This window comes from Teleopsis dalmanni, chromosome X (genome assembly GCF_002237135.1).
Source record: "Teleopsis dalmanni isolate 2A chromosome X, ASM223713v2, whole genome shotgun sequence".
Taxonomy (NCBI): Eukaryota; Metazoa; Arthropoda; class Insecta; order Diptera; family Diopsidae; genus Teleopsis; species Teleopsis dalmanni.
In genome coordinates this window covers 33,864,857-33,890,337 of record NC_051848.1, presented here as the reverse complement: position 1 = coordinate 33,890,337, position 25,481 = coordinate 33,864,857, and the positions used below count along the sequence as shown (strand labels likewise).

The 25,481-nt window shown below is 27.8% G+C and overlaps 1 protein-coding gene and 1 long non-coding RNA gene across 4 annotated transcripts in view; one reads left to right on the top strand and one right to left on the bottom strand.

Moving 5' to 3' along the window:
- Nucleotides 1-25,481, bottom strand: part of LOC119687367 (E3 ubiquitin-protein ligase TRIM9) — a 275,741-nt gene that overhangs the window by 234,384 nt on the left and 15,876 nt on the right. The gene's annotated exons all lie outside the window — the stretch shown is intronic.
- LOC119687368 lies at nucleotides 3,393-4,354 on the top strand. 2 transcript variants are annotated; one of them, XR_005253158.1, is made up of 3 exons: nucleotides 3,393-3,607; nucleotides 3,663-3,999; nucleotides 4,068-4,354. It is a non-coding gene; the product is annotated as an uncharacterized LOC119687368 (long non-coding RNA). The 2 variants fall into 2 exon arrangements; XR_005253157.1 differs by having other exon boundaries at nucleotides 3,663-4,354.

The following is a 25,481-nucleotide window of genomic DNA, read 5'->3' as shown; positions in this document are numbered from 1 at the left end:
TATAAGTATGCAATATAATTAGAATATTCGGTATAGAAAGCAAATGGATGGATTCAATTCGAATCGGTATATAATTAGCTTAATATAGTATACTCAATACTCCTATCGTTATTAAATATAACCTCAAATGTGATCACCTTATTATGAGAAAGTAACATATATCATATATGGCCATATATAGTTGGTAAATATAGAAAAAAAAGATTTCAAATGTAGCTTAAGTGGAGTCTTATTAGTTCTCTGAGCTACAGTTAAAATCTTTTTTTTTTTATATTTACCAACTAACATATAACCTAAAAAACTATTGTGTTAAAAATAAATTAATAGATAATAAAAAGATTAGACAGATAACAGTTCTTGGACAAGAAAAAGCGGACACATATACGTGACACACACATATATATATATATCTGTTGAAAATCTACTCATAATTTTTGATATAAGCAGTTCTAACCTTTCATAATAGCAACATAGTTCTTATAGATGGCAATGTATAAAAGTCACTTCTAATAACAACGTTTTTATAAATCTTATATAGATCAAAAATAAAAAAAAAAATTGGTTAACAATATCTTATATGTGCATTTATACTTCTAAGTTTACTACGTATATACTATATTATATATATAATGTATATATGAATATATTATTCATTTTATGCTTATAAACATAAACGAAAATAACTGAAATTTCTCAAAAGTTTTCATATCAATATACTGTATTGCCACGAGTTTATTATAAGGTGCCAAATGCATTATTAAATACTCTACATAGCAGATCTTACCGCACTGGATCTGTGATTATGATTCGTTGGCATATAGTTAGAAATAGGTCAGCAGAATTTGACGGATATTCTTTATTTCAGCATGGAGAGTTTGTAGATTCTCTATATAAGCACAATACACTGAGTAACGGCAAGAAAAACATTCCAATGGTGATAAATCACATGATCTTGTTGGCTAAATCACATCAACAATTACACGTCTTCAGAACTCCTTCGTGATAGATAGTCGCACTTACATTAAATTTCAAGGTACGTCAATTGAAAGTAACCGATGGTCGATTATATCTACACAAACGGTAGTGCAGACGCTTAATTTTTTCTGGACACTCAATACTGTGAATTTTCGTAGGACCTCTTCGCTTAATAATTGGCTTTATATATAGCTCAGTTTTAAGTCACAAGCAGAAGCAGTTTATCTTCCACTGCAGTGCTGATTTTGTTCAATACGCAATATGATCGTTCATTTTACCAGTTGAATGGGATCTTAATAAACGCAAGCACCTTTGGCGTTTTGGCTATGAGGCAAGGACTTCGCCCTTCAGATAGATAAAGTTACTGTTGTAAAATTTTTGGGCAATCACAGGGAGTATAACTAAATTTAGTAACTAAATTTTTTTTCTAACATACCTATGCCTTTCGTTGGATTTCAGAATGTTTTAGTCCAAATTAATTGAAGTGGGTTGGACATCAAGAGACAGCCTTTCTTACTCTTCTATTAAATTTTATTTTTATTTTTTGTTTTATCTAATTTTGTATTAAATCTTATTTATTTATTTTAGTTTATATTCTATTTTTTTATTCTATTTTATTTAGTAATGTTAATTTGTATTGATTTAAGTATTAAGAAAAAATATATATGTAAATGAATAAACAATAAATTATTGAAAAATACTTTCCACTGTTTAAATGTGAAATGATATTTGCGTGAATTGTTTTAAAATACTTTAACATTTTTAATTAAAAAAAAAAAAATAATATAATTTTTTTTATTTGTCCATTATTTAAATTGTATGGTAATTCGTGTTAATTATGCGTCAGTAAATAACAAAAATTAAAATTAAATAAAAAATTCATTTTAAATTGATAAAAAATCAAAGCATGTACATTTCAGAAAATATTTATTCAATTTTTCGATTTGTCGTTAGTGGACAAATCCATAACGCGTACCGTGAAGCCCAATGCAGTGGGCTTCACAAAACCAAGAGGATTATGGGTCTCTGAGGTGTTCATAAGCTGTTGTGGTCATGAACAAAACGCAATTTTAAAATTTTTCATTATTTTATGGTTTTTAATTATTTTTCATTAAATTTTCATACAATTTTTGTTTAGTTGCTTTTTTTACACTCGCCTTTGGAATCTTTTTCAATTAATTATATTAAATATTTGTAGAATGGCACTTAAAAATAAATGTAAATTTAATAATTGTAAATAATTGTGAATTTTCAGAAATAAAACAAATATTAAATATAATAACATATATTTTATTTTTTTATTATTTTTCTTTTTTTTATTTTTTTTTTATAATAAATGAAATATTTATTAAACGCAATATTAGTTCAACATTTTTAGTTTTATTTGATTGAAGCTTGCAGAGAGGAAATTAATCCAATGTAATGCATTTCGATATGTTTGTTAATCCCCGGACTTAAAGCAATAACGTTTTTTTTTTACAATTGGGCTTCATTGTCAAAATAAGCTTATCGATACACTCTTGTCTGGATAATCGACTTCAAAGCTCAAAATAAATAAGTAAAAGTATGACTCAAAGCCTTGGTAAATAGAGGTTCTTGTTAGAACACAAGACTCACGTGATTCAAATTGGATATAATTCGCATCAGTCAACTGCTTTAAATAAAGCGGAACCAACATTATACTATAGTATCGGCACTGACTGTGTGTAAGAAAAATATGTATTTAGACTAGATCTACTCTCTAACGACTTCTATCGAGACTGTGGTCTTAACGGCTGAGGAAGAAACTGAAATTCAAACTATGTGTCAGTGCACATCTAGGAGTTAACTAGGAGAATACTTGAAATCTGCTCTGAATGAGTTGTCATTCTTTAAAAGTAAGAACCACGCCAACTATATTGACTATGCTAGGTATGTTCCCTTCTACATTCATGCGGAAACCAAGCGTTCAAAGGGATGCTATTCGTAGATTAGATGATTCTGTAGGTCTGAGGTATAGACAGAATGTTAACAGTGTTTTTCCAAGAGCCCATTAATTATGCCTAAATGAGCTTTTGTGAGCAAGTCTACCACTCCAACTTTACCTAATCCAACTTTCCATTCATTGTTAACAACATAAGCCACTCTGGAATGGTAAAAATGTCTGAATAATGTAGTGGTCACTAACTTTCTTGTACATATATAAGTTGGCTTCTACCATAACTTACAATGTAAATAGTGACCTCCGGATAGATGTTTCGCATTTTTAATTTACATTTATTATAATTTTTAAAAACACTTTTAAAATCCTTTATTCAAATAACAAACTTTTTAATCGATTTTGTAAAACTAAAAAAATCAAGTATGTTTTGAATTATATTAAAAAGATAATCAATCTTGAACTAAAAGGATATACAAATAAAATTTTTATTAAATTTATTATATATTTTTTTAAATTGTTTTCGTTTTGATAATGGATCGAAATTTTATGCATTCTGTAGAACGACGTAGGCGAATGTTCGTACGCATTATCCGCCGTGGGGAGAGAGTTAACGTCATTGATGCTCCGTTTTACTACCGTGATTTAGTACATCTTAATTTCCGACGTGAATCCAATCTGCGAAGTATATAGACAATCACAGCAAGAGGTTTGGTAAGTTAACAATAATCAAAATACAATAAATAATAATCCGGTTATTCAATTGCAGGTATCTAACAACATATCTTTGGGTATTGACCACACTCCTTAACCACTAATTCAGTTATTCGATTGTACTAATCTAATAAATTATTTTTGGATATCGAGTAGATTGTTCAACCAATAATACGGTTACTTAATTGCAGCTATCTAACAACATATCTTTGGACATCGAGTACACTGTTCAACCAATAATACGGTTACGCAATTGCAGATATCTAAGAAGTCTTTGAATATTGAGTGCATTGTTCAACCTTTATTTCGGTTATTCGATTGCAGATATCTAACAACAGATCTTTGCATATCGAGTATAGTGTTCATCCACTAATCTGGTTATTCGATTGCAGGTATCTAACAATATATCTATGGATATTGAGCATACTGTCTAACCAATAATCCGGTTACTCAATTGCAGGTATCCAACAACGTGTTTGAACATGGTTTGCATATTGAGTACACTGTTCAACCATTGATCCGGTTATAGGATTGCAACAATCTAACAACATGTTTTTGGATATCGAGTACACTGTTCAAACATTAATATCATACAAAGCAACTAGTGCCAGACAGAAAAATGTTCGGAGCGTAAGGAATAGAAGATAGGATAGAAGAGACAGCATAGTAGAGAAGATTTGGAGTTTTCATTTCAAAATCAGAAAATGTAAAATTATTTGGATCTAATAAAATTAAACTAATCGTTAATTTTTTTGTTTTAATTTGTTTGCAAATTAAATTTCGAAAACAATTAAATGGAAACTATAGAGATTTTGCAAAGCAAAAATTAATTTTTTACCTTCTATAAAATAAGAATGATTATTTGCTGTATTAAAGATTATATATAAGAAATCCACATAAAATAATGTTGCGATTTCTTTCTGTACACTAAATATAATATGAGTTAGGTTTTGCTATATGTTTGGTGAGATTGGCAGAGAATCATCTACTATAAGCTGCTCCCCTATGGTAAAACTCTTAACTTCGAGCCGTACAGCCAACAATTGAACCTGAATTAATCTGAAAAAAGCAATTACCCAGAAAAGACCAATTTTGTGCAAAAGTAGTGACAACGTCAGGCCACATACATTGATAATGACTCGCCAAAATCTCTGTGGGCTTGGTTGGGAAGTTTCAATGCATTCATCTTATATTCCAGACCTGGCACCACATAATTACCATCTGTTCCTATCCATGGCGAACGATGAAAAATTCGTTTTAAGAGAGACTTGTGAAAATCGACTGTTTCAATTTTTTGTAAAATGGGACAAAGATTTCTATGGCAAAGGCATATAATTATCTTCAAAACTCTAATAAGTTATTGAACATAACGGCGCATATTTGAACTAAATCGGATCAATCTAACTGTGGTAAATAAGAATTTAATTCCAAACAAAAATAATGGATTTCTTTTTACTTTGTCTATTATATTTCAATCGTTTTTACTTTTGACAATATATCAGGTTTAAGACCTGGATTTATTCCTACAATTGTGGTAAGGTGTCCTTCTTCAGCACAACAGAGTTGAGGTTACTTATAGGATATTTAACGGGTCACCATAGACTGCGTTATCACCTTATTAAAATGGGTCTGTTCGAAGAGATAGTTTGTCGAATCTGCTTAGAAGCAAACGAGACCTCCAGTCACATTCTCTGTGACTATCCAACTTTGATCTGCGCCAGGAGAAATTCACTGGATCGAGAACTACTCCCCTTTTCTAACATTAGGAGAAAGTGTCAATGGTTGACACTTTGGCTTTCATTCGGAAGGCGAGATTTTTTTTGTTCCTTTAGGGTCTGTTGCAGCACAAAAGATTAATTATGGTTGCAGCACAAAAGATTAATTATGGCCGCAGTGCTTCGCTCCATTGAGAGATGATACCCGGTTTATTTCTATTCTATTCTACTTTTGACAATATAGTAAAACGCGTATATTAAATGGTTTTAATTAAAAAACACTTCTAAAGAGTAAAGCCAGTCGCTCTAAAGATATATTTATTTCATTCTATTGGATTGTGGTAATTAAAGTTCCACAGTAACCTAACCTGATCTGAGCACTCTTACATTCGATACGAAGTAACTATGGAAAGAATTATATGAGTTCCAAGTAACTCATTGTCGAAAAGAATATGGAGTACTTACTTTTATTTGCTTATATCGAAACATCCCTACTTGAGTATGACACCCTCCTGTTCTCTCTCATTAAACTAACTACTATTATTGGAATTTACAAGTTATAATGGTTGGTTTCTCTAAAACCATAATTACACTTTTTTTTTGTAATTTTTGTAATGTAATTTATTTTTTAACCACTGTAACCGCGACTGGCCTGTGTCTGGCACACTTTATTACCAGCATCGACACTTAATTAATTGCGGTAGCTCAGCTATAATATAAATATTGACAAATTGTCAGGCATGACAGACATTTCAAATGGGAAATGTGAAACGTAAAAAACGAAAATTTAATAAAAAATCCCATAAATGTCCATTTTAAAATATTAACTGCACAATCAGAAAACGCATTAAACGCAATAAATTAATAAACGCAAACAATACAACGGACAGAGTCACGATTACGTTCAATTGATAACCAACAAAGAAGTAAGGAGACACGTCCTGGCGTTGTAGTTTTCGATAATGAAAATTCAATTTTCAATAATTAAAATTATGACCTTTTCGTATTAAATTCAAGGGATTTAAATTGCCTGAGCACACAATAAATAAGCACATTTAACTCTTACCATTATAGGTCATTTGCAGGCAGTTGAAAAATGAGAAACGCTCAGATACTTTATAAATGGAAAAATTTTTATTGACTTTCTGTTACTTTTTAAATGTTACATGTAATATGAAAATAATTCATCTGATAAGGCATCAGAATCACACAAAATAAATCAAGCTCAGTTGTACTTTACAGAATTATGGCTACTTCTTTCAACAGACAAAACGAGACTAACAATTCTATCCGGTTACTGTGGACTTAAAACTGAGTTACAAAAACATAACACCATTAAGACGAGACTGTCAGTCTAACAAAGCTTTAAGTGTATACATAGATGTCTATTGGATTCTTAAATTAATATTTGCAAACTAAAAACTAGATTTAAATGAACATATGTTAGGAGAAGTAATTAGGTAAGACAATTAATGGGTAATTTATAGCCATTTAGAGGAACAGTCATTACTTAAGTTTCAATACTAATTTAAATCATGCTTAAGTCAAAAAATTTGCTAACTTAATTCATATAGAGTCTACAAATAAAACTCTGTTCTGGTATCGCAATGGACCTTAATGGTCTGCGCGTGGCCTCTTTGGCCTGCCATCATAACCCAACCTAACATAATCTAATTTATACTTAAGTCAACTTGTTTACAGTTAAATCGACTTCTAGAGTACAAACTTATATAGAAGACAGCTGCATGCGAGAATTTTAAGTGTATCACTAGAAAAGTACAACTGTTACAGAGTTCTGAAATTGGTTAGATACTACAAATAGACTTACAAAAAATAAAAAAATTGTAACATTTGACGACATTTGGTCTGCTACACTAGCACGTATACCATATTATTGAGACTAGTGATGAAATGCGGTACCCAAACATAAAGCGCTATAGTTAAGAGCCAAAATTTAAGAAATTTTTATTGAAAAAATTAAAAATGAAGACAATGTTAACCTACTGTATGGCGTAACTCAAAAAAAGTTTGTCCTACTTGCCAAAACCGTAAATGGATAATACTACACCAATATCTTGAAACTTTTGGTGCATTATATTCATCGTATTCGTTTAGAATATCGCTTAGAAATAAAATGTGTTTGTTGCATGCTAATAGTATGTATTTTTTGATAATACTTGTGACTTGTTATTTTTTACTAAAAATACTAGTCACAAATAAAACGACAATTACATATTTTTTTATTATTTTTTTTGAATGAAAGAAAAGCTCGAAAGTCTAATCAGTGGGGGATGTCAACCGCCCTAAGAACTCCTTTCGTTCAGACGGAAAGCTTCTTCGGGAACTACCGATAGATAATACGGCTGAAGGCCCACTTATATATAGAATTGTTCTGTTTAGGTATCGATTCACTATATCTTTCATATGTAGATAAATGAAAATCGTTTTGTGATTGTTTGTATAGCTATTCTAAAGTACGTATCACCCAATAATTTAAAACATGGTTTCATATTATACAAAACACTATGTTGAATTTAAAGGATGCTATGTTGTTAGGAATAAATCGATTAAGCTCAAAAAATTTCTTTTTCTATGCTCCTTAGACAAAATAAAAAAATAAAAAAAATCGCACATAAGAATGCTCCTTAGATATATTATTATTTTAATGTTGAGCCAAAGTTATGTCAAAGTCGTCACAATTTACAATAAAGCGTACTAAAAAAACAATAAATAATTTTTTACCAACCTAACATACTTACTTGCCACGATTTGACCATAACAACCCGGTACCTGGTTTCGACCTATGACAAAATATTTCTCCAGGCGCCAGTGTTACGTGCACGCCTTCTCCGGTCTCGTACATATTAAAGTAAATGCTTCCCCAACATCATCACTTTATCGGAGACACGACTTATTATAATCGAAAGTGATTCCTGTCGACTCTGTCATGAGGAGAAGGAAACATCAGAACATGTTCTATGCAACTGCCCAGCGGCGGCAAGACGTAGACTCGATTACCTTGGTAGTGGGATCCTGGTCCCAAATCAAATAGGTAAAATTAAGCCCACTGCAATTATAGAATTTATAAATAGTCTAAAATTGTCCTAGTATTGCCTATAGGCGCACAATAGATCTTTTAGGTCGGGGTGCACAAATATTTATTTTAAATAGTAATATTATAATCGATTGGTAAATCAGCCGGCCCACTTTGAGTTATATATCTATATAGAATGTGTTCTTTATAGTCTATTTTTAAAAACAATTATTCACCGTTTGATTTCTGATAGCGGGAGTAACAGGGCATCATTCAAAGTACATCATAATTTAAGAAACAGGTTTTCTTTTAGAGATATATCTTTTTAGAGATATATCTAGGTTTGTAGGTTTTACCGCCGATTTCGATGAGCTTGGCTGATCCTCCTCACTCACACGCTCTTTGTTTATTTTTGCATTGCTTGTTTTGTATATTGTATATTTTGTATTATTATTAAAGAGTTATATAAAAACGTTAGTGAATTAATATAGGTTAAAATCCTACTCTACTGCGGACTTCAAATAGCATTTCTCAGTTTTATGTGCCATAAAATGTCAAAATATTATTGTCGACAACAAGCGAATGGGCGGGCGGCACCGTAAACGAAACATATGACGGCGGTTATCGAAATACCCTGTATTTAGTAACAAACTTTAAATGTTTAAATTATCAGGCAATAAAATATGATTTTACGATCGATTCCATATATTTTTTTCCTGTGTTTCTGTACAGTATACCTTGCATACGAATATTTTTTTTTGAGTGTCACTCGTTTAATTTTATTTCTTTATTTTAATTACTTTTTTCTGCTGCAGTTCTCGTACGAAATTGTTCGAGTTTTAATATTTATTGTGTGGGCAACCGCATATAAATGGGGCTGAACTATGTTAAAAAAATAAAAATATTTTCATAAATAAAAATAATCAAACTCGTAAAAAAGATACCCTTTAGTGTGGATGCGTTTGTGTGTGACGGCGTGTGGCATGTGTGGCAGGTTTGGCGTGGTTGCAGCATATGTGGCTGCAGCTAACCCGCGCCACCACGCGCACATATGCGACAATTCCTCAACACTTCAACACTTTACTTTTATCTTTTCTTAGTCATTTTTTTTTTAATTATTTAATTTATATTTGTTTTTTAATTTTTTTTATAAATTTTTTTTTTTTTTTTCGTCATGTATTTCGACCCGGCCAAGTTTTGACACTGTCACTTGAGCCAGAATGCCAGAAAGCCAGAAAGCCAAAAAACCAAGCAGTCCAACTGCTATGCAACGACGCGCAGTTTGCATTAAACCAGAAACAGACCCAGTAGCCGAGGACGTTGTGAGTGCAGCGAGCGCCTGCATGCGGTGCGAGCAGTTGAGAGGTGTCGTAAATAATTATTTTCAACACATTTAATTTCCACAAATTTTTTATTTATGCACTTTTACGATTATTAAGAATTTAACATATTTTTGGAATGTTTCCGAAACGACAAATGTCAACGCTTTCATTAACCTGGTAAGTCCGTACGTACGATGTCGCTGCTCGCCTGCGAAGCCATAAAATTCCTAATCAATTGCTTTGTGTTCGAATATTTCAAATATTTCGGTTTTATGCTCAAATAAACTCAAAATTTATACCAAAAATTAAGTGCAGTTAAATTAGTTCCGAATTGGTAATAAATTTCTTGCTTTCTTTCTGAGAAGAGTTTATTAAAATGCGATAGAAGTCAGAGTAAGTATGCACTGTAAAGAGAAATTGCCCTCAGTGCATTGGATTATAACTAAAAACTGACTCAAAGATGTTACGGCACAAAAATATATATATAATTGCTTGACAAATCAACTAAATATATTCTAAATCATAGAACTTCTGGTAGAATACGTTTGGGAATATTCGAAGACAGCAGCAGATGAAGTCTTAGTACCCTTAACATGACTGAGAGATGTTATAGAACAGATATAGAACTAAAAGTACTTTTCTTAAAATGTACATAATTGACAAATCAACTAAATAAATTCTAACTTACTGAACTTCTGGCAGAATACGTTTGGGAATATTCGAAGACAGCAACTGATGAAGTGTTCCCTTCAATTATACCTATAGCAGCTATGGGAAGGCAACTGAAAATACTTATCATCTGCTTTGTTTTTAGCCCAGCTTTAACATAACGATGTCTCACTACTTCAGGAGTCTCCTTTTTTGGTGAACCACAAGATAAGATCTTAATCAAATACTAAATAGATCTTCTATTAAGTAGCGTTTCAGGTTTCGCCAAGGATTACAGGTAGTTTGAAACCCTGAGTTTTTCCATTATATGGTAGCGCAACCATTGCTCTCCAAGCTTCATTATCTGTTTGATGTCCGCAAAAAGACACGTTAAATAGAAATTGATATATGAATCTAAAGATAAGTGTGATGTATGAATCTAAAGATAAGTACGAAACTAGATTATGAAAATTGCTCAGTAAATATCTTTATGTATTATTATGTTCGGGTTAATTGGGATAAAAAATTTTAGAATTGATTTTTAGTGCAATAAACTTCTGTATTAGAATAATTCACTATTCTGTATATTTTGTGTTTTGGATATTTATATTCTGACGTAACTATGACATCATCATCTTGTGTTATATCTAATTATATACGTATCTTAGGTACATAATTTTTGTTTTAGATATATTTAAAAAGTGATCATTTAAAATAGTTTTTCCTTCGTACACTTCTTGTATCCATTATTGCGATAAGATTTACATATATAAGCCGTTCTGATTTTACTATATCTCTGACTGCGAAGAATCTGATATATATTATGTATATATTATATACAACATATTATATATTATTATATATATATATATTATTATATATATATGTATATATAGTATTATTATCGTTATAAGTAGTAAAATTCCAATAATATGTCTGAAAACGTTGCGTGGTGCTGTGGAAACGCTACTATTTAGAATATAGTTTTGGATGATAGGCTCGATCAAGAATATTCATATGCTTTCTATAACTTGGTATTAAGTAGTTAAATATTTTACTAGATTAAATTGCATAAAAGTTATTTAACTTCAATATATAAACAATAAAATGCAGTTCTAATTAGTAATATTAATGCCACGTAAAAAATAATTTTTTAGATACATTTTCTTATTAATTTCTCTATTTTAGGGTTATTGCTCCATAAATGCTATTGATTGAGAGATGTAGACTATACAATACTTGACCATATAAACGACGACCTGAATTGAAAAATTACTATTAAATCATAAGAAATTGTTTCGAGAATATTGCGTATCGTCTCACGTCTGAAACGAGAGACAGAAACAATCTCATTCTCACGCATTTTAATTGCCTTTTCAGTAAACAAACCACGACGACAAATGTTTGTAAACATTCTTTTTTTTAATTAAACAAAAAAAAATATATAATAAAATTAAAACAAAAAAAAAAACAACTTTCTATTATTTAAACAAAAACTTAATTGGCATGGAAATCAAAGCCCCAGCCATGCTCGTGACAACAAAAACAGTTCAAAATGTTGTTTTTAGTAATTTTGTAACAAATTTTTATTGCTTTTATAAACAATTAAGCACAATTATCCGGAAAGGTGATAAATCTGAGGTTACGATTATAAATTTTTACCGCGGCGTTAAAGTGCATAGACAGAAACTGAAATGAACCAAACGATTTGAGTAAAATTATCAAAAATATTTACTACAAATAACGCAACGGTATGTTTAGTTATTGAGAATGATCATAGAGACACTAAAAATTTCTTTCACTCATTGCTTAGAAGATTTATTTGTTATAAATAGACCAGTGTACATAGCGACCATTAGTGGACCTATTACAGGCCGTTTTAAAACTTGTTGAGTTGTTATTTTATTAAGAAAAATATTTAACTTCTCAAGTTAAATATTTTATAGGATACTTTCAAATATTACTATTTTTTTTTAAAAAGAAAATATTTAAAGTCAGAACTAAAAAACGATATTAGCAAAAAAGAAGAGAAGAGAGACGTCTTTTCAAACAGAAAGACTTGAGTAGGAAGAGCTTGTGAAACTAGGAAACAGAAACATGGCTGGAAAATTCTATTAAAAAATCAAAAGCCTGACAAATTGTTATAAACCCGAAGTTATTTCCTGCAAAAATCGAATTGGTCTTGGGACCCACGTCATTATTGACAATTAAAAGTTCGAAGTTGTGAACGACTTTGTTTATTTGGAAACTAGCATAAACACCAAAAATCACGTTAGCCTAGAGATTCAACGAAGTATCACTTTTGCCAACAGATGTTACATCGGGCTAAGTAGGCAATTGAGAAATAGTGCTCTCTCTCTCTCAAGCTCTCAAATCTCTTATCATGCTTATCCTTCTTGGACAACTACCAACAGTGATGAAAAGGTTTTGAGAGTGTTTGAGAGAAAAATTCTTAAAAAGATTTATGGTCCCTTACGTATTGGTGACAAGTTTCGAATTAGATGGAACGATATATGAGCTATACTGCGACATTGAAATAATTTACTGAGATGTATAGAAATAAGCAAAGTTAATTATTGCTATTGGTGAAATGTTCAAAGTCATAATGTTATCGTTAATGTTGTCTCAGTTGTCTCAGTTTAAGAAATTGACTTTCAAAGTCCAGTATTTATACACTATACCTATATTAAAAATTAGCTGTAATATCTACCAATTGTGTCGAACCAAATACTAACTGCTAAACTAAATACAATGTGTATCTTTATGGAAATTAATATAAATATTTATAACAATAAATAAATAATTAATGTAAAATTATGAGTTATTGAAAATGAAAAGCTAATTTAAAAGCCTCAAAACCACCCAATTGAACTGCGGTCAAGTGCCAAAACCGCAACAAAAGTATCTATGGCAAATGAAAATCAATTTAAAAAGTCAAATAAATAAATTTTGGAAAATTCAATTTTTAATTAAAACTTTAATGCCTTCAAGGGAATATAACAAGTACATCTATGTCTGTTCACCAATTCATCTGCTGTCGAAACTATTTAACATACATATCTATCTTGGCAGTCAGAGAATATTTCACATTTTATCTACAAGTTTGTCTGTAAGTTATAAAGTTTTGAGATATTCTCATGGGTACAGCATTAATGTTGCTATTGTTGTTGTTGTTGTTGTTGTTGTTGTTGTTGACGCTGGTTGCTGTTGACAGTACCCAATGCTTTGGCTATAAAAATATTTTTTTATAACTTTTTACTTAGGGGTCAGTCAACCCCCCCAGCAAAAGGCTAGTAATGGATCGCAATTGGAGTGGGAACGAGCCATGCATTTACTATAAAATATATAAAAATAATAAAATTTTATGAAAATCTGTGATGTATATTAAATTCATATAAAATAAATTTTTTTATGCACGAATGAGTACATTCAGTTTTTCCTCATACAACAACAACAACAGCTATATTTAGTAAAATTGTTGTAATATTTTTAGTTAAATGTTGGTGTGACTCGTTGCTCGTTGCTGGTTGTTGGTTGCTGGTTGCCCATTGCCCTTTATGCAGGCCACTAATTGAATTAAATCAATACGTTGACTTTCCGAAAAATAAAATTTCCATCTTTTTTTTCCTTTTTTGGTTTATGTTTGACAATTAAATGACATAAACCACAAAGATACTAAAATATACCCAGATAACAACAACAACAACAACAAGAACAAGAACCTCAACTAAACACCAAACTACAAATCAACAAAATAGTATTTGTACTTTGATAGATAAGCGCTGAAACTGAAAACTGTCGAACCGTTGTGATTTGACATATTAGGAAGTCTGGAAAAAAAAAATTATATGAAAAATATTGGAAAAGAATAGGAAAAAATTATTGACTAGCCTGAAATTGTATGCTCGGAAGTGATAAAAAAAATATATTAAAAATGAAATTGTTTAACACCATAAAAAGTGTTTCGGTTTTGGTGCTGTCGGTGTAACATAGGCACTTAAAAATTTTAGTGCCGGCCGGCCGGCTCATGCCCCGTATCAGCTTGCGCAGATAGGAAGACTCATTACCACCGAAAAAAAGATACAAATTCAGATAACAATTATCTGGGCACGGAAAATATGACGAAAGTGGAAAATGAGTAAATGAGTATCAAGTGTTTCGAATGTAATTAGTAGAACAATTTTTAATCATTGAATCACTTAAAGGTTTTTAATCAAAAAAAAAATTTTTGACATAAAAATAATTATGATTTTTAATAATACATATTTTTTTTTAATTAGAAATACTCTAAATAATGATAGAATTTAATATAGTACATAAAGTAGCAAACAATAGTAAGTAAACTCCTTGAGTAGGCAAAAAATTATAGAAAAGAGTTAAGTTCTGAATAACTTAACATAATATAAAAATTGAAGACAGTTATAGTATTAAGATGAGATTGCAAGGGATATCTATTCGAAGTTAATGTGACTGTACTTATAAGTTGAAAAGCACGAACTAAGGATAACTAAAAATAATGTTGTAATAAAAATTACAAAGATTAGTAAACTTCGTTTACAAAAAGATAATCGATTAATTATTATATTCAACTTTTGTTAAGTCTTTATTGGGTTCCGGGTCATAAGGAAGTTTTGGGAAATGAACAAGCTTATGAAAACTGCTTTTACAGGCCCTCAACCCTTTCGTGGGTTAATCTCTCGGTCAGTACAAAACAAATAATCAAAGACAGGGAGAATTGTTTGCGACGGTGGTATTGGAAAGATTTCCCATTGATAAAGGCGTACTATTAAAAAAATATTCTTAAATTCTTTCAACATGATACGTAGAATACTGCATATCTTCATATCGGATTCAACATATTTATGATTTGAAAGATTTCTTGTTCAGCATAATAAGAAGGATTTTTTTTGATTGATGCAATCAACTGATTCTGTGGATAGTCCTGCTAACACCGACCAACACACTCCTAAAACAATTGGTATACTGAACTTCAAAATGTTTATATCATGAGTATATATATTTTAATGTTCAGTAATTCACTTAAGTCACTTAACATGCTATATTTTTGATTGATACGAGCAGCTGATTCTGTGGATAGTCTTGCTAACACCCACTAACACACTCTTAAAACAAGTGGAATCTATATTCTGTCAGGATGATATATTGAACTTCAAAATATATATTCATAAATTCATTTCAGTGACTGAAAATAACATATGAATGGAACATAAATTATAGTGTATCACTCAACTAAACACAGTTATAAGTAAGTAGAAATGCTTTGGACTTACTCGCCTATGAACGAACACCACAAGACAACAATCAATGAAACCTCGACCCCCAAAACGAATAAAAACCAAAAAATCTAATGATCAAGTATTTATTTATATCTTTGATGATTAAGCACATGATATGTTATTAATCGATTACTTTGAGAGAGAATAAAGTACTATATATTATTAAAAATTCTTCTCTTTGGAAAAATCAAGTTGATGTGTTAAAAGTGAACTTTCAAGAATTGACTTTTGTATTTAAACAGCTTAATTATGTATATGTTTATAATAGAGTAAATTTTTTTATAGTGATGTTATAGTGATAATGTAAGGTATTAGATATGGAAGTGTAAAATTTGTTTAACATTGCTACCATACAAAATTTTTTATATAAATCTCGATAAAACTATGAAAAAGGATCTCGTTCTAGTAATATATCAACTAAAAAGAAAAATATATAAGGAAATTATATATATAGTTATAGCCATTTAAGAAAAGAAGTGATCTCCTTTATCTGAAAAGCAGTACATTAGGTCGAAGTCCGGTAATGGTTGTTATGGCTATGTAAGAAAGTAAGTAATCTATATGTAAAGTAAAAAACGCACAGCAGTATCTAACATTAATAATTTAATTCAATTTAAGCTATATACTTAAATTACAAAAAATTAAATAAATTATATTTTGTTCTTTTTCCTACTAAAAATAATACAAATTAAAAGCATTGATTTCATCACATGACCTTTCACAAGTTCATATTTCTAGTCTCAGCTGTGTTAATAATGCTAGTCAAACGAGTAGTTGGAGAAGTACATATACACCATTAACCATTAACTGAATTATTTGTTCAATTATTTTTCTATTTTTATTTTTATTTGTATTATTATTTTTTATTGTGCTTGACTGTTTCTTGACTGTTTACTAAAACCACAATTTTTATAATTTTTATAGCTACAGATTGTACATACGATCTTATCGAAGTAAATAAATCTGATAGACCTGATAAAGCCAACACTAAGTAAAAATGTGAGTAAACATTAACAAAACGTAATGCGAAAATGTATTTATAATTGCAATACTGGCGTTCCTCACTAATTTTCTGTTTTTTTATTCCTAGAAATGCAGTGGGTCGGTCGGTCGTCAGTGGTTTTGTTTATGTGAGTACGTATCTGCACAGAAAAAAAACTGCGTTTATATGAAATTTTATTGTATTAAACATTCTTATATTGCAATAATTACATTACAACAACAAAATGCTACATAATAAAAATCAAATAACAATGACAAACAATCTATTTTCGCGCAGAAATATTTTATAACATAATTATTATTTCATTATAATATACATATGGACCTGGTATTCTATTACACATCAAGCATATTTAAACCCAGCCAAACAGAAATATACTTAGGGTACGTTAGATACATGACTACTCTGTATATCGCTGGGTAAGTGCAGTATATATAGTCAGTCAAAATATACTTTTCACATTAGTGCTTAGACTACCATACATAATGGTATTGAATGGTATTGCTTTAATATCGGAAATGTTAAATGGGGTTTCTCAAGAAAACACTTTGTCGTGCTTTATTAATTTTATAAGTCTATATTTTCTTTTACATAAGTTTTATATATTATATATATTTATATTTTATATAGAAAGATTTAATTTTATTTTTTTTTTTATTTTAATATGTTTTATTTAATATGTTTTTTATATTAATTATATATAATTTTATTTGATTTTAAATTATATTGTTTTAATTTATTTTATCATTTTACAATTCATTTCATTTCATTTGGTTTTATTCAAATTTTATCTTTATTTATTTCATTTTATTTTTTTAATATTTCATATTTTTATTGTTATTTATTTTCGTATTATTTTGCTATTTATTAACGTTTGTTGTGTTCTTAGTTCTCTTATTATTTTATTTATTTTTTTTTTATTTAGAGATTTTTTATTTTGTTTATTAAATTATAAATAAATTATAAATAAATTATAATATATAATTTTAATATAATTTTTCTTACAAATTTTTTGTTTTATTGATATTTTTTTTTTTCTATTATATTATTAGAACTTAATTTACTTTTTACTTTATTAACTTTATTTTAATTTATTTTAATTATTATTAAATAATAAGATAATTATTATTTTCACTCCAATTTATTAGGATTTATTTAACTTTCATCGTAATTATACATTTTTATATGTTTTAAATTAATCTATTAATTAATGTTTAATATAGTTTCTAAAGTTTTATTAATATTTATTTATCTTTCATTTTAAATATTTATTTTCAAATATATTAAACATAATCATTTATTAATCTTTGTGTTTTTTTTTCTATTTTGCTTCATTTTTATTTTGCTTCAATAAATTTCATAAAAGCAAATATTATTTATTTATTTAAGATAAAAGATTTTATTTCGTTTTATTTAATTTTTTTTTAATTTTTTATGTAAAATTAATTTATTTTTATGTATAAATTTTTTGTTTGATTATATCATGCATTTTCCTTAAAAATTTTTTGTGTATTTTATATTATATATATATTATTGTATTATATTTTACATTCTTTTACATTTTTCATTATAAAAATATAATATAACATTATTTTTCTATTATATTTATATTTAAATTATATTATATTATACATTATTTCATTTATTTTTTTTTTTGAAATTTATTTATGGTATATTATTTCGGTTCATTTGTTTTTTTTTTTTTTTGTTTCATTATTTTATTTTAATTTGAATAAACTATTAATTAATTTATTTTTAATAAGTTTTGATTTTTTTTTGAATATTTTCAAACATGTTTTTTTTTATTATTTTATTTTTGTTAAATTTTTTACGCATCTTCCTAATTTATTTATTTATTTTTTGTTTAAATTTATTTATCTGCTATTATTACTTTTGTTTCTATTTGATTAAATTTTATTTATGTTTTCCTTTATCTTAATTTATATTATATTATTTTGTCTTGATTTTTTTAATTTTATTTTATGCCCTTCTAAATTTTAAAAAGTATTTATTATTTTTTATTTAAGATTATTTTATGTAATTTTATTTATCTGTTTTATTTATATTGTTGGATGCTCTTTCATTTAATTTTTTCATTGTTTTTTTTTTTTGTTCATTTTATTTTATTTCTTGTTTTTTCTTTAATTTTTTTTGTTTCTTTTTTGTTTTATTTTATATATCGTGTTATATTTTATGTATAATTTTATTTTTGTTTTTTATTTTGTTATATTTTTATTTTGCTTTGCTTTTTTTATATTTTTTGGTTTAATTTTTTAATGTTGTTATTTTTTATTTATTTTTATGTTGTTTTAAAATTTTTACTTAAATAAAGTTAATAATTAAATACATTGAACGGGCAGCTATTAGTTTTTTATGAAAAACTGAACATTTTTTTTGAAAATAAATCAACTTTCCACAAGGTAAAAGTATAGTGTCTCTTCTATGTGCTAAAACCTTTCTCCATTTCATACTTAATCTTTGACTTTATGTTAACATATTCTCAAGAACTAACACGCACATAAGCACTCCCAGCTTGATTGAGGGTTTCATTGTAGCTGGCAGCCCTAAAAGGTTCAAAAAACTTCAGTAGCTTAGACTAGAGAGTATAGAGAAGTGTGTACTCCATTTACCTAATACGACTGAAGTAGTAAAAGCGTAAAAAAGCACTAAAAGTCTTGTATTGTGTGTGTAATTATATCATAAAACATTTACAACGAGTACATTTGGCTTAATACGGTGCACTAATGTTAATAGCAGAAAAAGAAAAACAAAATATATAACAACTGTAAAAAGTTGATAATAGCAATAGCAACAACAACAACAACAACAACAACAACAACAATATCAACAACAACAACAACAATATCAACAACAACATTAGCAACAAATTTTACAATTACAACATCAGCTATAAAGTAAAATATTAAACCCTGACAATTGCTGGAAAACATGCGAAATGCGCATAAATTACAACACGTGAAATTAACATTGGATTAGGTAGGTTGTTGTGTACATAGAGTGCGTACAGTGCACTGTACACAGGAGGGGTGTTCGGAACGGGTGTTGGTTGGAGAAAGGGGATGGCGCGGCACATTAGCGTTCAGTTTTATAAAGTTAAAAGTCATAATACGTTTATTAAAAGTTGCCTGCATTTAGCGAAAGCCGATGCCGAATTTCTCGTAGTTGGTAAAATTTAAAAATGCGTAAAAGTCCCCCTTCGTCCGCTGCACCAACGATACACAGATCTCCCAATGATTTGGACCATTTTCCTATGGTAAAGCGTTTTCAAAATGCGTAAAGGTTACAAAATTTCGCTCAGTTGAAGTCATAAAAACCACATGACACTAAACACCAATATAGCAATCAAGTCGAAACCACATGTTAATGGCTTTCGGAAACAGCCCATGTACACCTGGAGAGGTGTGCAGAACACGAGAGAAAAATACGCCAAAATTACTTTTATGGAAATTTTATTTCAATTTAAATAAGTTATAGGGAATTATATTAAAAATGAGTTCAAATCGAAAGTTTAACCAAAATTATTATGATTGAAATTAATAAAATCCATTCAATTTACATTCGTTTTAATATAAATGTTTTCTCATATAACTTAATTTAAGTCAATATTTAATTCAATACTGATAATTTTTTTTTTATTTTTATTTATGTAATCATATTTTATTTCATTTTATTTATTTTAAATTTTATTTGTTTTATTTCAATTTATTTCTTTTATTTCATTTTATTGCAATTCATTTAATTTAATTTCATTCAACTTTATTAAACATTGTAATTGCATTTATTTGATTTACTTTTATTTATTTTATTTGGATTATTTATATTATTTGTTATATTTGTTTTATATAATTTGTTTATTTCATTTATTTTATTCACTTTACTTATTTTATTTATTTGATTATTAATAGTATTTGGGTTTGTTTTTATTTATTTTATACATTTGAATTATTTTATTTATTTAATACAATATCAATTTATACCACTTAATTTTATTTTTTAAATTTGTTTTATTCTATTTTATGTATTATATAATTTAAGTTTAATTTATTTTACTATATTTGATTTTAAATTATTTTATTTTATTTCATTTTATGCAATTTATTTAATTTTTTAATTTGTTTTACTTCATATTATTTTATTTTGTTTTATTTTATTTTATTTATCTTATATCATTTCATTTTAATTAATTTCATTTAATTTAGATTAATTTGACTGTACTTAATTTTGTTCTACATTATTATGTTTTTTCTTTTTTGTTATATCATTTATTTGAATTATTTTAATTATTTTATTTAGCTTATTTATATTATTTATTCATTCATTTTATTTATTCACTTTATTTTATTTATTTATCCTAATTATTATTTTTAATTTATTTATTTAATTGGAATTGATATTTGTTATTGTTTTATTATTTATTGTTATGTTTTGTCATTTTTTTTTGGAATTTATTGAATTTGAATTTATATTATATTTATTTAATATTATTTTATTTGATATCATTTAGTTTTATTTTATATATTATACGATTTAATTTTAATTTTAATTTATTTTACTTTAATTTGTTTTATTATAATTTACTATATTTCATTTTATATTATTTATATTATTTTATTATATTTTATTTTTTTTTAACTTTTTTTTGTTTGTTTTATTTTTTTTTGAATTGTTTTTTATTGTATTTTATATTATTTTAATTTATTTTATTTTATTTAATTCAATTTTCTTAATTTAATTTAGTTTAATTTAAGTTAGTATAGTATAACTTAATTTAATTTTATTTTATTTTGTTCTATTATATTTAATTTAATTTTTTTATATTTTCTTTTGTATTATATTTCTTAATAATTTTAATTTAATTTAAAAAAAAATTTATTGATTTGTTTAAATTTAACTTAGTTCAGATTAATTTCGTTTAGTTGAACTTAATATAATTAAATCTAATTTAATATAATTAAATTAAATAATGGTCAAAAAATTTAATTTTGTTTTATTATATACTATTTTAATTTACTTTATTTATATTTTAATATTTTATATTATATACACATAATTTTTTTTTTTATATTATTTCAATTAGAATCCAAGCCTTTGTACATGTCAGTCTATTAATGAACGGCTATTTACAAGGGAGGTAATATTAATATATTGAAATCGATATTGATATACAATATTATTTAAGTTATTTAATTATTAATTTGATTAATTAAAATTACGATTTGTAACATATATTTTTCTAAAAATAAAAAAAAAATTAAAAAAAGCGAAGTGGATTTCCCCTAATTGGATTTCTCTAACTGAGAGAGAATAAGTTGCCCAACCTGTATGAACAAAATGGACACTTGCCGAATTACAAATACTATACAGTTTGTAAATCTTCAGCCGGAAGATCTGCTTACAAATTTTGGAGAAGGTTTTGAACACCATTCAGAATTTTAAAATTATAAATAGTTCCGGTTAGCTGCCTCCTTGTTTATTAATTTCAAATCAATATAAATATATATAAAGCACAAAATCTTTTTAATAAATAATTATACAATTATATATATAATGTGTATAATATGTTCTCATATGTGTATACATATAATTATATATATATACATATATATAATATATATATTAATATTATATATATATATTTTATATATATATAGTTAATATATATATAATATATATATAATTATATGTATACATATATCAGAACAAAGACGAAGAATCGTTAGCTAAACACCGTAGAAACAGAGTTTAGAATCATGAGCTTCCAAACTGTGAAGAAAGTTCAGACCTACACTGGGTTCAATGTGGCCACAAGTTGTCAAAAAATAAAACTTAAAAATAAAACCTCTATATAAATTTGCTTTTATATAGATAATATAAATATTCTTCACATAAGCTATGAACAACAAATTAAACATTTATCAGACTCTTATAATCTCATAATTAAGTAGATTTTGACTATAATGACTTATGGCTTGGAAATATTATATATATAAACATAATGTAAATACTGATTTTTCTTTCTATTTAATGTTAAATGCTATTTGAAGTTACAAGCAATACGAGTATTCTTCCACAGAGTGATACTTTCCCGCTTTGCAGTCCTGAACTGAATTTTCACCTTGTTTTGGTGGGTAAAAATCATAAATAAATTCCTAAAATAGCAATTAAACATTTCCGGGGCAAAATAAAACAATAGCAAACGCCAAATTTTAAATACCAGAAAAGTACGCTCCCTTTGAAATTCATTAGGGCACACTTTTACCTTCTGTGAAAGCGTTGAATGGTGCATAAATTTCTTTATTACGGCCATCACAGTAGGGTTATTACTACTTACTTAAAAACACATTTAGCGTTTGTAGTTATACCCCGCGGGCTAGTAATTTCTAAGGAATTTGACATACCTATGCAATTAAAATTTCCGCCCTTAAACTTTTTTGATTATTTAATTATGGAATAGTTTCGCTTATGGGTGGTTGGGTGTGTGCACCATTTTTGGGGAATAGTTCCGTGACAATATAATTTTAATACTTTGCACACAATAATAAATTTTCTTTGATGGACTTTCGTTACATGTTACATTCAAATGGACACAACGATAAAACTGCTGAGAAGAACTTTGAATATTTTGCATTATTTAAATAAATTCTTTAGACTTAATTACTATAGCTATATATTTATGCTTATTTCGACATTAAATTAAATAAGCCGACGTTATTCGTATTGTGGGAGCTAAGAACAGGAAATGTGAGCACAAAATGAAATATATGTCGAGTCTATTACTGGTCCCAATGCTAACACTGTTACTGAGTTGAACGCCAATCCGTTCATTTAAGTTTGATTCCATAGATGGGACTTATATATAGATAATCATTTGTCATTTAACCCTATCTAGATTAAATGAATTTTTATATTCGCTCATAAATATCATATCATTCATTCATATTCATATGTCACACTATCAAATGTAAGAAATCCAATAATGTTAAATAATATTAAAAAAAATAAGAAACGATCGGAGCAAAGTTGGGACGCATGTTCTCATATTGATTAAATCCACTTTATCGCATTTGATAGTTGACACCATAAGGAAGAATGGTGAAACGACACCATTCACCATTGTAACAACCTCATCATGATTTTTACCTTTGAATCAATATAGTAGGCCAGTCAAAATACAAAATATCTTTATATCTTGAATATATATTATATTTTTTAGTTTTTTATTTCGATTACAAAAATATGGAGTCCAACAGGAAACGTAAACACTCATCGGATGAACCGATAACGGATATTACAGAAAATGCTGGTGAAAATATAGAAGAAAAAGAAGAAAAAAATGTAATAGATGTATTTGCGCCGTTTTTTGAATCATGCATTAATCGTTTAAAGAATCAGACCTGCGGTGAAGCCGCAGATCCACAACCATCTGAAAACAGCAAGTGCATGAGTGGATCAGTTGATAACATAGAACCTTCTGTTTGTGCAACTGGTAGTAATGGTGATGGTACAAATGGCGACAAAAGTGTAATACGCTTAGAAAATACACATGTTAATGGGCTTCACTATTATTTACTTACATCAAATCAATTGATTCCCTCGGGAACCAATTATGAATTATACCTGGTTGAGTTAAGCGCAAATAGCGTTGAAACAAGTTCAGTTGTATCAAATTCTTTGAATTCAAATATGTATAATGCTGAACGTTGTGCAGAAGATTCTAATGGAAATGAAGGCTCTGGTTTTGGATGTAATGTGGATCACTGTCCACAACAGGCAGAGCAAAAAGATGGTTCTTCTGAGGATTATTAATGAATTGCGGTACATATGAGTAGAAGTGTTAAATTCTGAAACGAGATACATACTACATATTTGGATCATTTTTTGGACATTTTTATTTGTCGACTTATATTTTGGATCATCATTTTTAGAACTATCATTGTTTTTTTTAAATGTAAATTTCGGGTATATGTATTTTTGGATCATCATTTTTGGAAATGCAAGAGGAGATAATAAACAATAATAACGTTTTTTAACATAATAGTTTCTCTTTCCGAAAATACTATTTTAAAGTATTTTTTAGTAAATACAATTCAGTATTATCGAGAATATTTTAGATAAGAAATTGTTGTGCTGCCATGTAATAATGGTCCAAAATAATATTATTTAAATAAAAAAAATTTGGTAAAAAAGTTGAGGCTAAAAGTGCTTAAAGAGTCAATAACTCTAAGTACATCCAGTGCCCATGTGTCACAGCAGTTATTCTAACTAAATACTAGATATTGTTTCGTGTGGTTTGTATGACGTTAAATAATTTTCTTTGAATGTTTACTAAAAAATATTAGATTATCAATGACTTTAGTGTACCAAAACTCTTATTGCAGACATTTGCAGCAGTCTTAAAACCGTGATCTGCAATAATAATTACTTTAGACCATAAGAAACGGTGGCCTCTTATTCTTGTGACCACTTAAAGTTCTGAATTTTTATAAAACTCATGGTTTGTTAATTTAAAAATGTTCCTACCAGAAACGAGAGAAATCCACGAATGACCAGGTTCGGATAAGTGGAATAGCTTACTTGCTCTTTCAAGCTTAATTCTTTTTACCACTAGTAACAGCACAAGGAATCATACAAAACTGTAAATGTTTTTGCTACATAATTTTTTATTGAAATATTAGCCTGGATATCAGCCAAGAAATTGCTATTACTAATAAGAACTTCTATGTGCTCTGTAGTTAAGTTGTAGAGCTCACCATCGACAGACAAAACTCTCGCTTTATAGGTGCCTCATCTAATATGTGACGCTGTAAGGCAAAGAAGCAGTAACTCCATGACGG